The sequence below is a fragment of the Protopterus annectens genome, chromosome 16.part0 (genome assembly GCF_019279795.1).
Source record: "Protopterus annectens isolate FY-2018-M chromosome 16.part0, PAN1.0, whole genome shotgun sequence".
Lineage (NCBI taxonomy): Eukaryota > Metazoa > Chordata > Ceratodontiformes > Protopteridae > Protopterus > Protopterus annectens.
In genome coordinates, this window is record NC_056750.1 from 584,805,728 (window position 1) to 584,820,108 (window position 14,381).

At 39.9% G+C, this 14,381-nt stretch overlaps 1 protein-coding gene across 2 annotated transcripts in view; it reads left to right on the plus strand.

Annotated features, from left to right (window-relative positions):
• MRPS2 (mitochondrial ribosomal protein S2) overlaps positions 1-14,381 on the plus strand; it is a 183,663-nt gene that overhangs the window by 925 nt on the left and 168,357 nt on the right. The gene's annotated exons all lie outside the window — the stretch shown is intronic.

Consider the following 14,381-nt stretch of genomic DNA (forward strand, 5'->3'; position numbering starts at 1 on the left):
GCACATGGTTAGAAGGAGGAGCACTTTCTTTGCTTTTATAAGAAACTTTTCACGTGGGTTTAGTTATTTGATGCCTCTATGCAGAAAATAATGAAACCTAGGAGGACCAAGGTTAAATGTGAGAAAAACTGTAGTACTTTGCCTAAGTTACAGCAACTGAGAGTACTAGAGTCTTGAAGCAATGCTTCACATTGGTATCTTGGTAGTATATTGCAGCGGTGTCTCATCGATTACAAAGATGATGTCAAAAATGGAATTACTGCTAATTTAGTAAACTGTATTAGTTTTTTAAACATTACCTTATTACAAGCACACTGACTTATTTTTTTCTCCTTCTTTATTTACATTTTTTCTAGAATAATAATTGCCTCTTGTGCAGTATTCAGCCACAAATATACTCTGACTCTTTTTCATGCGCTTAAATATTTTACTTTAATTACAGTTTTTATTGCCTGTAGAACAGGGGTACACACGTATTTTATTGTGGCAGATCACTTAAAAGTTTATTATTCTCTGGATTCCACTCAGTGGGTCTGGAAGAAAAATGTTCACTAGAGCTGTTCTTATTAAGTCGCAGTATTAAAACGTTAAGACGAGACGTGTAACACAATATGTTAGCTTCAGAAACTATTATGACATGTACCTGCTTGTTGGCACATAGGGTGAGATTCTTAAGTACATTGATATTTCATGAAATTTAATATCCATTGTACTAGTAGCTCAGCCTGGGAGGTGGGGAATTGGGACGCATACACAACTCTTCTCTCTGGGACATATATGTTTAGATATTTATGCTGTATGACAACACACCAAAATCAAGGGCTTGCAGTAAGTAGTCAAGTGGCAAGACAAAAGCAATTTGCAAGCACAGATGCATATTTATAATTTCCTGCGTTTATGTAATTGTACATTTGATGAAAGGAGTAGTGATGCTGGTAGTACATTAAACAAAAAACACTACCATGTCAATATGATGACAGTCGTAGAAGCATAGCATGAGGATAACGCAGTAGTCAGGGTACTAAAATATTACCAGGATTTCAGCTGTTGACATCTCCTGGGTAAACTTAGTACTGACTAACAAATTGGAAAACATACCTTTTAACAGAAAGTGTTTACCTGAAAAGTGTTTCTTCTAAAACCTGCTTATGAAAGTGAATTGCATTTTCTCTGAATTTCTTTCAGTAGTACTGGAAGTTTAACAGTTTGATGACTGTTAAATTTCTAACTAAAAAAGAACTTCCAAAACTTAGCCTGCTGTTTAACTGACTGTTTCAAAAAAGCTCCACAAACTGAGCTACAGTGAGGGTTGTTTATGTCCTGTTGATCACTGAAAGTGAGGTCACAACATTCTCATTCCAGAGAAGAAACTTTTTTTTTTATTTTTATTTTACATTTGTTAACCGGGCTAGTCTGGCTGGATACATGTCCATTTTCCATTTTCAGCCGAGGAGATTAAACTTCACACTTTTACTTTGAAAATTGCTGTGAACGTATGAAATTGATGACGTGGAAACAAAGCTGTTTTTCAGTGTTCTGTTAAAAAACAGCTTGTATGTGGAGTATAATTATATGTATTTGTTTTATTTGTATGGATCTGTTGCCTAAAATCACAAAAGAACCCACTAGAGGTTAGATGCCATGTATATCTAACAGGAATACAAATGTTTCAGTCAACTTTTCTGTCGTATATCACTTAGTGTGTTGCTGTATTTTCCATAGCAAATGTAAATAAATACTTCGAGATGGTTGTGTCATCCTTACCATTTATACTTCCAAACTGTATATTTTGATGAAAACAGTGTTATTTTATTTTTGGACATCTTGTTGATGAGAATAACACCAAGTTTTTCCTTGAAACTGAAAACTTGTGCTGTGTCATTAAAGTGTGAACTGACAATACCTTTTTGCATAAACTGCAACCTTTCCATGCATAATTGCAGTATCTGAAGAGTCTCATGACTTAGACAAGTTGCCAGTCATGTTTCACAGAATACCCTGTGTTGTATGTTAACATACGTGGTAATAAATTAGTGAAACCACAATGTACGTATGTTGCTGCTCTTGTAAAGAACTGTGGTGGTGGTTATTATCCTGACTGCTTTCCTGGTGTATGTAAATCATTGCTAATACCTATATTGATGTCTCTTTGTACTTTGTTCGTAAAGGAAAAACTGAATAGACAGTGAAAATTAAGTGTCAAAAGACATGCCTTCATCATTATATTTTTTTCCTAAAAAAATTGCAAGTTTAACATTAGGAATATAACGTTATACTTAGTATTGCTCACTGTGGTTTACAGAATAGTTTGGTATGCCTAATATACAGGGTTCCTCACTTTTGAGTGTTGTCTTTATTAGTTCTTGTTAAACATATTGATGTATTGTGTATTATTATTATTTTTTTTATAAGAAGTGCCAAGAGTCCCTTGCTAGTCACAGTTGTACTGGCTTTATGAACCTGAAATTTAACAGCTCTTATTGCCTGTCTGTTTATATTTCCCAGCTTGTTCCAGGTGACAAAGATTTTGGTTCTGATTGACAAGTTGTACAATAGCAGATACAAGTAAATTACAGTTAGAAGAGTGCAGGAGCACTGTGTTATCATATTGATACATGGATGCATTTATTTTCTACCCACATTGTTGCCAGTGACTGAAAGGGGAGGGAGACTTCAGACTAATGCATTGTGTTGTCCCTTAGCCAGATGGAAAGTACTATGACCATTGCACAGCTTGCAAGAATCTATGTAAGGAAGCTTATCTAGGCTGATTGCTGCTAGTTCCTGTTTTGGAATGTCAGTGTGATACATGATTATGGTTAAAGTTGGGAAGCAGTAGTTTGAGAGATGCTGTGTGCTACCTGCCGTATGGGAAAGCAAAGGGTCTGTTAGATGCCATACCTGGATCAGTTGTGATTTTTAGCATTATTAGTAACAGCAATAACAGCAAGTCTGATATTTGTTTTGAGAACAGCCTGTCCTTTTGACCTCTGCAGGAGGGTTAGCCTAGTAAACGTGCATGAATATACTGATAATTTTAGTTTGATGGGCATTCATGATGAGGATGCTGTTGGGGGGAAAAAGTATTGAAGAAGTTGGTGGCAAATTTCACATAGAATGTGTGTGCAGGATCATTAGCAGCCTGGCTTCATTGGTATAGATTTTGATCCATGATGTGGATTATAGAGGTATCTCCGTAATGTAATTTATCTGGCCTTAATAATGATGTTTGACTGTGGTTATCAAGCTGAATTGAGGATTGAGCAGGACTTTGTATCACTGAATGACAGATGGATGCCAGGAGTAGTGCAGTTGGTGGTAGGACTGAAAAGTATAAAATCATTCTCCAGATCACTGAAGTAAAATACAAGCATGTAAGGATGCGATTGGATAATGTCTGTGATCATTTGAACCTACCTGACTTTTTGGGTGGCCTTTCCTTTTGTTCCCTCATTTCCTTGTGCTTTCCCAAGCATTTGTAAAGTTCTGGGATGTTGTAATGCATCATGCAGTGTGTTGCTGGGCCGTGCTTTCTTTGTGGGATCTTCTGAGAAATTTTTATAGGTGGGATTGACACACCTCTGTAAATTACCAGTAATGTCCTTTTGGTGAGCTTGTTTCCATGTGTCCTGCAATGGGGTAGCACTTTTTCCACAGGTAGTTAATTGCTGTATGCCTATTCATAGGTAGGTACTAGGATATCGGCCCTAGGGCCTATACAAGCCTAGCCAAAAAGGTACCCTGGCTTTCACCACCCAAGAAAATTATTTTCCTGTGCCCCTGTCGAGCAGAGCCACAGAGGTGATCCCCGGGGGGGAATTTCCTATTTCCCATCCAATCAAGATTTTGCTTGGAGTGCTAATGAGGAGCTTTGTTTGATATAGATAGGTAGTTTGTTCCAGAGTATAGGAAGTCTCTGGGCCAGGAATCTATCCCTCCAACATGTTCTGTTTATTGTGGTGACAAGATTTAGGTCTCTAGAGCATGTAGCTCGGATGGATTGGGATTTCTTTAAGTGGAGCATGTCCAGCAGCTCTGGGTTTGACATAGCTGTGTATGTTAGGTAGAGATCGCCTCTGAGTAGGTGATATGCAACGGAGTAAAGCTGGAGTTTTTTGAGATGGTTTGCGTAGGATATTTGTTTGAGGCCAGTAATCCTCTTTTTTTATGAGGTATTTCTGCAGCATTTCCAGTTGTAGATGTCTTGTGAGGTACATACCAAAAGGGGCATTGCACTGTATAATGGGTCTAATGAGTGATGAGTAGAGGGGAACAATGACCTCTTTTTTTTTTTTCTGGATGAGAAACATTTTGTGATGAGGTGTGCCACGTAGAAGGATTTCCTGACTACTGAGGTGATGTGATTATCAAAGGAGAGACTACTGTCCACCTGTGTCCCAAGGTCTCTTATCACACTTTTAGTGTTACGTAGACTACCACCTATGTTGTAGCTCATGGATACAGAGTTTTTACCAAAGGGGATGACTATGCACTTTTTGGCATTGAGCTTGAGGCCATGGCTTTGACACCAGGCATCTGTTTCAGTGAGGCCCTTTTGTAGGATGTCCACATCGTCAGGAGTTTGTTATGGCTCCTAGTTTGCAGTCATCTGCGAACTTCGTTAGCCAGAGACCTTATGTGTTAGCCTGTACTTAAGAAAATTAGATACCAAACAGGAGAGGACTGAACCCTGTGGTACTCCACTTGTCACTGGTCTGAAGTCGGATTTGGAGTCTGCTACTTTCGCAGTGTGGGTTCTGTCAGTGAGACAGTTGTCAACCCATCTTCTGACATAGGGATTTATACCTAGTTTAGTGAGTTTATCTATAATTCCAGAGTGAGGGATGGTGTCAAAAGCCTTGGCAAGATCTAGATAGGCTGTGTGAGCCACCTTACCCTCATCTACGGCTTTGGTGACTGCTTCAAAGACATCAGTTAGGTTTAGGAGACATGATCTGCCTTTTACAAACCCAAACTGGGTGGGTTCCAGAGTTTGGAGATTACCAATGTCTTTGTTTATAAGTTCCACGATGATGCGTTCCATGACCTTGCAGACCAGACTAATGTTAATGGGTTGTATTTCCTGGGGTCCGTGGTGGCTCCCCCTTAGTGGAGTGGGATAACTGTCACTGTGCGCCATTCAGTGGGCACAAAGCCGGAGGTGAGGCTATGATTAAACATGGTGCTTAGGTGGGGTGCCAGTTCATTCTGTAGTTCATGTAGAATGCAGCCTAGGATGATGTCAGGTCTCATGGATGCTGTGTTCTTGGCTTTAGAGAGTGTGGTTTTTACCTGTGCAGCCATGATTACAAGAACTTTGCATTCCTCTGGTATAGAGATGGGCCATTTAGGGGGTGGGGGGGGGTAAAGTTAGCCCTGAACCTATCTGCCAGGATGTTGGCAATATCAGTTGGTTCTGTATTTAGTGCCACTGTGCTGTAACTCGGAGAAGATCTGAGTGTTGCCATTGAGATTCTTAACATCGCTGTAGATTGCTTTGTGATTGTCTTTAGAATCAGTGGCGATTTTGTTTTCATAACTAGCTTTGGAGGATTTTATGAGGGATCTCAGCTTCTTACTGAGGCTGACCAAGGAGTTCTTCCAGTCATGGGATTTTACTCTCTTCTTTTTTTTTTTTTTTTCTGTTGTAGAGTTTATCAGGGGACCACCAGATTGGCTTCCTTTTTTTGGGAGGATAGCATCTTTGTTATGTTAGGGATAGCACTATTCATGCACTCGTAAGTGCTTATAAAGTGCATTTGTGTAGCAGTCGTACCTCTGTTGTCTGTCTGCATGGGTGTTGTGAAGTTTGCCACTTCTGTCTTAAGAAGCATGAAGTTGGCTTTGGAGAACTTTTGCGGTGGTTTCCCTAATGGGGGGTGGGGGTGAGATGTGGATATTTAGGCTGATTAGCTTATGGTCTGATCTGACCAATGAGGAATTGACCTCTGGTGTGGAACACTGGTCGCCTATGTTGGTAATGACCAGGTCTAGGATATTGCTGCTCATGGTAGTGGTGTGGATAAGTTGATCCAAGGCGTTGGAATTTATGAATTCGAGAAAACGTTGAGCAAATGAGTTGGTACATGAGTAGTTTTCTAAGTTAATGGTGGGGTAATTGAAATCGCCCATTATTAGGGTGTTGGGTTGTTCCCTAATATTTTTCAGTGTATCAAGAAATGAGGAGTGGGAATCCTGGGGCATGGTGGGCGATATGTAGCAAGTTACAATTTGGATTGCGGTCTTGCCCAGAGTTAGTTGCACTTGGATAATCTCGGATGCATTATGCTGAGCAACTAGCCTGGAGGTGTCGATATCCTTAATGAATATGGACACGCCTCCACCTTTAGTGCTTCAGTCCAGGTTAGGTTGCCCGAAAGGTGTGGTATGAATTATAAGAATAAGAAGAATCCCTCAGTACTGGATAAAGTAACCTCCGAGTAAAAATACAAAATGTAGCAAAGCTGACACGTAGGTTACATAAAGCAGATATCTTTAATGACACAGGTAATGTAGTAAGTGCTTTCACGGACTCCTGCCACTTCAAGGACTACTAACCTATATAAAGAGCTCTTAATTACAAAATAACCAATCCATGAAGTGTACAAATTTAAAGCAACAGTATCAATACTAAATGGCAATTAAAAACTTATCTAAGAATAAGCATACAATTTCATAGATGTATACAATATATGAACATTGTAAAACTATAAAATATATATATATATATGTCATAGATGTATACAATATATGAACATTGTAAAACTATAAAAAAAAATATTATATATATATATATATATATATATATATATATATATATATATATCTATGTGTGTGTGTGTGTTTATAAAACTCTGTTATGCACTATTTGTAGCTGTGTACTTTAATGTTTAAGGGCCCTAGCCCTAAGAAAGGGCTTGAGGGATACTTTACTGTTAAGTCGAGGTGGTCTATCAGATTGGAACCATAGTATTCAATTCTGCTCCTGCACTTCAGTGTTATTGTTTAGATTGCCCCCACTCTTATTAGTATGCACAATCTCTAGCACCAAGAACTTAAACTTATGAGTTAGATCTTCATTCTGTACCTGCATAGCTAATGCATTGCTCTCATTAAAATTCCTAATGTCCCTCATATGTTCTAATATTCTATCTTTTAGAGGTCGATTGGTCTTGCCTATATAGAAGGCAAAGGATTTTTATGCAGTAACTGAAATAAACCACATTTTTAGTTTTTAATTGCTATTTAGTATTGATACTGTTGCTTTAAATTTGTACACTTCATGGATTGGTTATTTTGTAATTAAGAGGTCTTTATGTATGTTAGTAGTCCTTGAAGAAATTGTTAGTCGGATGAAGCGGCAGGAGTCCGTGAAAGCACTTACTACATTATCTGTGTCATTAAAGATATCTGCGTTGTGTAACCTGTGTGTCAGCTTCGTTACATGTGGTATGAATTATAGCCTGGTAATGCAGGGGTGCTCGCTGGAGCCTTGAACCAGGTCTCCGTCACTGCACAGATGTCGATGTTCTCCATTTTAAGGAGTGCCTCAAGTGAATGAATGCATTTTAAGGTTTAGACTTCTAGCACTGAGTAGCATTACCCTCTGATTTTGCTTGCTTGTACCTGTTAAGGTGGTGAATTTGACATTTGAACCTTGGCTAAAAAAGGCACTATAGGGGTGGCAAGAGCCTTAGCCAGTGTCCAGAATCCCAAGGGCGACAGGTGCAAGCCATCTCTGGCAAAGCATCGTGGTCTGTTGATCATGTCATCCCAGGCAGACAGGTACTGGATCCCCTTAGAATGACACCAAAAACTTAGCCAATTGTTGAAGTCAATCATTTAGTCCTTGTACTGTGATATCATTCTGGGTGATGGCAGGATGCTACTCAGGGCTAGGGCCATACCTGCCTGGGCTACAAGATTGGAGCGCTCCTCCATGTCTCTTCATGTAGTCCAGGGAGGTACGTCTCAGGTAATTCACACCAACATGGACAATGACAGAGTCATATTTCTACTTGTTGTGGAGTGACCTGAGTGCGTGCGTAATGTGGCGGATCCTGGCACCCGACAGGCAGCTGACAGTAACTTTTTCCCTTGTTTAGCCTGGTGAGTGGAACATCAGTGTGAGTCCACTATGACTAGAGTGTTGGGTACGTTTGAGTGGCACACTGAGTTTGTGGGCTGTGTGTCATTTGGGTTGTGTTGGGGGGGGGGTGGAGGTTGCATGCGTTTTGGCTTTGAAGGTCTCTTGCTTGAGCAGATTTTTGAGAGCCTCCGTGAATGTAGGTGTATGTTTTGTGTTGCTGTGTGTGTGTGTTTGTGGTGTAGGTTTTGAGGGACTATGTGATGTGTGGTGTGGTGCAAGTATTTACCTTATCCTCTTTACTGTTTAGCCCAGTCTTGGGTGAAGAGAGCTTTGCTTCCAGTTTGGCTATATAAGTGCATCTCTCACAGGTTGTAGTGTTGGGTGGTAGGAGGAGAGGGTTGTCTGTGTACATGAGGCAATTGCTGCATTGCCCCAAGATGCCCAGATTCATCATGTAGACAGGAGAAAACACCAGGAGCTGACCCTTAGACATGCCTGGATAGGTGCTTATTTATCAAGTACTAAAAACTGTTTTCTCTAGACAAGTGAGGAAAGTGGAGTGCAATAGTAATTTGTAGCTTATTTAGAGCTTACGAGTTCTGAACATGTGCTGAGCTCAAAGAAACAGATTTGAGTTCTAAAACTAAAAAAACTGGCTAGTTCTAAGGAAAAATTTGAAGAGAAGACTTTATGGCACCAGGAATAGTTTATCCCTAGCTAAGCAGTGATGCATAAAGTGTATTTTCTTTATATATGTAACAGTAGCAAATGAGCAAACTGATTTAAACAAATTAACCAATAAAAATCTAAAAAACTGAGCCCCGTTCCAGTAGTCTTCAATCAGACAAGTTCTAACCGCACACTCCTGGCACTAGGGTGCAGGGGAACCTTCTCCAAAAAAAAGATGGTCTTTATTAGTGCTCAAGTTATACAAACAAAGCTAGATTCAGCAGGTCTGAATTTTAGTCTATGCTACAGCAAACAAGGCGTACCAATTTCAGAAAGAAGCAGTTCAAATAAGCAGGCGCACAGTAAGTCTTTAACCAGAAATTCCCAGCTCAGAAAGGCAGAATCTACCTTCTCCTCTCACAAGAGTGCAGACCACACATTCTTAATGTAAAATAACTGGCCCAAAGCCCAAGTGCTTGTACAGAACTAGTACACTCTTAGAATAACAGACACTAAGCCTTCAATCAGCAACTCCCAACTTAGAAGGATGTAAGCTACCTGTCCTGCCACAACAGTACAGACCACAAACCTTCTTAATGTAAAACAACTGGTCTGAAGTCAAAGTGCTTCAACCAAAGGCTTAAGGGAAAACAGCAGTTTTTTAATAAGGCTACCAACTAACAAGTAAAAATAAATAAAGTAAAAAGAAACAGAAACACAGTAAAAAAAAAAGATAAAGAATAAAGTTTTATTTTTTAAATATAACAAACGAAAAAGAACTGATTTAAACAAAGAATTAACCAGTAAAAAAAAAAAAAAGTGAGCCCTGTTCAGCCTGTATCAGCCAGAATCAGACAGAGACTGTCCCTACACTCACTTACAATAGGGCTGGGCAACTCCAAAGCCACCAATTGTAACAACACCACAAGAATGTGGGAGGGGGGGCAGTTTCAGGACAGATGAGAACAGAAAACAATGCCAGAAAATATATAAAACAATTTAGTCAGGCAAAATTAAGACAATGCAGAACTCTGAAAGGTTAAAATGCCAAGAAATATACTTATCAATCAGCGATGTAGTTCCAGATTGTTTGAGAATCACACTAGCCAGAGCCCAGGAGTTTCCAACAGAGTATGCATGTTGAGTGCCAGTTAGGCTCTGGCAGTGGTACTAAGGTACAGTGGTAATGCACTCTATGTAGTTTTAAACTGTGAAAATGCGACTTGTGTATGCTCCATTATGCAGTCCTCCTCATTCTTGTGAGCAGTAGTTATTGATAGTTTAAAAAGTTAGGATTTTAAGGTTCGAGGAAATGTGGTTGAGACTGCATTTCTTAGGGAGGAACGTAATACTGAAACATACCATCTTTTTCTTAAAGCTGGCATGTGTGACTGCATTAGCCACATTCTCATAGTTAACCTACATTGTTTAGTTTTATGTTGCCACTGTAATTCACTACCACTGGCTTTGGCCTGACCCTGAATATGATAAAGCAAGTATCAGAAAATTGAATTATGAATATTACAATACCCATTTAAATGTCAGAACTGAGTCTTGGCCAGTGATAGAGCTTAGTGAGGCTTTGTCTGGTTCTTTGCCCAGTAACAGGCATATTCTTCTTTATAATTGATGTCTGCAGAAGGTATGTTTGTAGTGCTGTGTTTTCTTCATCTGCAAGTGATGATATCTCAGTCATTGTTAGTGTTTTCACTCATTAGCGTACTGATAATTGCCCTTCATTTGGTAGGCAGCATTTCACTGATCATGGATGCATGAGTAAGTTTCTGGGTTTCAAGCCCGGGAGTGTAAAACCTTTAGGACCACAAGCCAGTGAAGTTCTTGAAAGATGTAGACATACCTTAGGGAGAGTTACATTAATTGTGCAGAACAAAGCAAAACTTTAAACAGTGTGGGTTGATTTTTTTCTCAATGGTTATAGGCATGCTTTATACGACATGGTAAAAATTTCATGCACCCAGGCAAAACTTTGTGATCATGTAATAAATCGTGATACAATGAAGAAAGTAAACATGGAGGGAGTATGCTAAAAAGAAAAGACCTTTGCTCAGCATAATTTTAAAGCGGGAGACTGTGAACTACATGTTAATAAAACTAGTGAGATCTTCAAACTACACTCCTTAATTTTCCACTAAACCTTAATGTCTAATTGAAGTCGTAGGTCATTGATTTAAGTAGTCAGCCCTGCTTATTTTTTTCAGAATGTTTATCATTAGCTATTTTAAGCCGCTAGACTTAGAAATTTTACAGGATTTCTGTAGAATTATTTTGAAAATAAACTCCTATTTTATTTTATGCAGCTGAGATGGTCATTTATAGGTTAGGTTTATTTCCCTTAGCTGTGAAATCTGACCTTCAAAAGGTTATTTTAATGTTGGATTATTTACTGAAGTCTGGGAAGCTCATCTTAAATTCCTCCAAAACCAGAGTTTTGCTATTTTATACTTCCCAGGAACTAGTTGTAGTACTGTCTAAATAGCATGTTTTTTTTTTTTTTGCTCCCTCCTCCCAACAGCTGACCACCAGCTGCCACCAATTCTTGTCCTTGTTTACTAGGTGTACTGGACCTGCATTAGTCTCCCCCAGGATCTGCCTGACCAACATCCAGGGACTGTGAAGGGATCAAGGATGTTGGTGCAGTGCCGTATTGTTGCTAGAAACTGTGGCCCTAACCCTTTCTCACTCTGTGGCAGACTTGCGAGCTCTGCACTTGCTGACTTCTGGAGGTGCATACATATTTCTAAACATGTGCCACCTCCTGACCAGGATGTTTACCACTTGGAGTGCTGAGCTCGTATGGCTTGTATTGCATGTATTGCAGCTAACGTCATCTGCCTTCCCTCTCCTTCAGGATGAGTGAGCCATTATTAGCCACCCCCCCTTTCAGGCCTACCCCCATTGCCCATGCTACTAGTCAAATATAGCTTGTCTGGGACATAGTAAGGGCTTTATCCCTCTGTGCCATGGGGCCAGACCTGTCTGACATATTCTTGGTCACAGACTTTTTTAAAGAGATAACTGTGCCCTAAACAAAATATATCCTTTCTCCAGAGTTTTTCCTTGCTACAAAATGATCCCTGACTTGGCAGTTTTTTCTTCTGGATTATTTTTAGGCCGTTTCCTAGGTGCATGCAGTGTTGGGGCTGAATGAATCTTGATTATTTACTTTAGGAATTTCTGCCCGTTGTCTTACACTTAATTGAAAGTTTCCATGCCAAGGAAAACGCACACAGCAAAGTAACTGTACAGTTGGTACCTCACAATGCAACCACCTCACAACTTGACCGTGCTTTCTGCCACCCGGGTGTCTCGCAATTTGACCCGAAAAGGAGGCTGTAAAGTTGTTCATTGTTTCCTGTTGTGTTATTTGTGTAGTACAGTTGTTTCTTTTAAGTGTTGCGAAGAAGTGAATAAATAGGGCCAAAGAAGAGTGATACTGGCAGAAAAATAAGTGACCGAGCATTCAAAAGAAGAAAGAAATCGTAGGTAAAATAGGACAAATAACAGAACAGTATGGTGTGCCTAGGTCTACCATCTCCACATTTTGGAATAATAGACAGCATCATGGGTGCTAAGGTGTAAAAAGGAGCAACAAAGGTTTTGGACAAACATAAAAACAGTTCATGAAGGTGTGGAGGAGATGCTTCTTGTTTGGATCCAGGAGCAGCAGATGAAGGGACATCCAGTAACTCAGACCATGATCTCTGAGAAAGCTAAGCTCATCTTTGAAGACCTATAAAAAAAAAAAAAAACTTCAGGAAGTAGCTCACAGCAAACGGAGGGATTTAAAGCAAGTAGGAGATGGTTCCACAGTTTTAAAAAAAGAAGTGGCATCCACAGTGTTCCGAGACAAGGAAAGGCAGCTAGCGCTGACAAAGGTGCACAGAAATTTGTTAAGGAATCTGAAGAGTCGAGAGAGAGAGAGAGAGAGAGAGAAGGTTATTTGCCAGAACAGATTTTTAATTGAAATGAAATGGGGCTTTTCTGGAAGAGATTGCCAAGTAGGACTTGCATAACCCAGGAAAAGCTAGGATTCCAGGTCACAAGCTCATGAAAGATAGGCTCACACTCCTCCTGGCAGCAAACACCAGTGGAGACTTAAAGCTGAAGCCTCTGCTGATTTATCACTCATAAAACCCAAGGTGCTTTGGAAAAAAAGATTATAAAATCTAAACTACTTGCAATGTGGAAATCAAAGCTTGGGCAGACCAGCCAGTTTTCAAGATTTGGATTTTCGAGGAGTTTTCTAAGTGTCGAGAAGTACCTGACCGAGAACTATTTGCCAGTGAAAGCTCATCGGTTTCTGGGCAATGCCTCTGCCCACCCACGAGAGTTGGAAGAAATTTTTCAGATACGGTATGATTTCATCAAGGTTCAGTTCCTGCTTCCAAACATAGCTTCCCTCATTCAGCCTTTCGATCAACAAGTCAGTGTCTGCTTCAAGAAGTGCTACACAAAAGCACTCTTCTCAAGGCTTTTTGGCATGACCTATTCTTCAGATAAAACACTGAGGGAATTCTGGAAGACTGAGTTTAACATTCTTCATGTCATATGATTCATCAAAAGTGCCTGGGATAGAGTGTCTCAGAAAGCCCTTAGTGCAGTCTGAGGAAACTGGTTATTTCCTTTTCCTAGGGCGAAATTGTAGATGAAGCAGCTGAAGTGCTGCAAGACATCGTTTCCGCAGCAGAGCACCTGGATGTGGAGGAACTGCTACAAGACCATGATGACAAGCTCACAATGGAAGAACTTACAGCACTTTGCAATGAGCAGCTCAAAGAAAAAGAAAGGGAAATTTCTTCTGAAGATGGGGATGCCAGGAGAAAAGAACCTATGCCAACAGCTTGCATTAAAGAACTTTTATCCAGCTAGGAGAAGGTGTAGGCTACAGTGTGGAGTGGCACCCCAACATAGGTGACGTCAACAGGATGATGGACTTGTTTAACAACACAGTTGTGCACCACTTCAGGACTATCCTGAAAAAGAGGGCGAGACAAATCACTGTGGACAAATTTTTTTCACTTACACCTGCCAAAAACAGAGGGAACAGGCAAGACATGGTGAAGAAAACTCCACTTCCAATAACTAAAGGCTAAGTGGACTCTGGTGACTCATGTTCAGTTTTTGGCATGGACAGTGATGGCGCTGGGCGGAGAGAATGAGCACAAGTGTATGATACTGACTCATATGAATGAGCCAAGTAAGGGAGCCACTGAATAAAGCACCAGTATGTACTGTGTTATGTGTTATTTCTTTTGGGGGTGGCATAGGAGACTGTAAGATGTTTTTATGTTGTTTATGCCACATTAAAGTGAATTAAATAAAGTAATCCTGATCGGAGACGACAGATATTCATTTCATAACTTCTATCGCACAATGATGTAATGAGCATGCATTTTACCTGGACAGAAGGCAAGTTAGCCTGCATTCTTAGATGAATTTAACATCAAATAATTTGTATGTGACATGTGAGCCATAAGTTTTGGAATGTACAGTAGTCCTGCATTCATCCCTCCTCCACATCCTCTCCTCCATTTAAGAGATGTTCTACCCTTCAAATCATGGTGAGCTACATTTTACTTTTTTTTGTGTATTTTTTAAATTT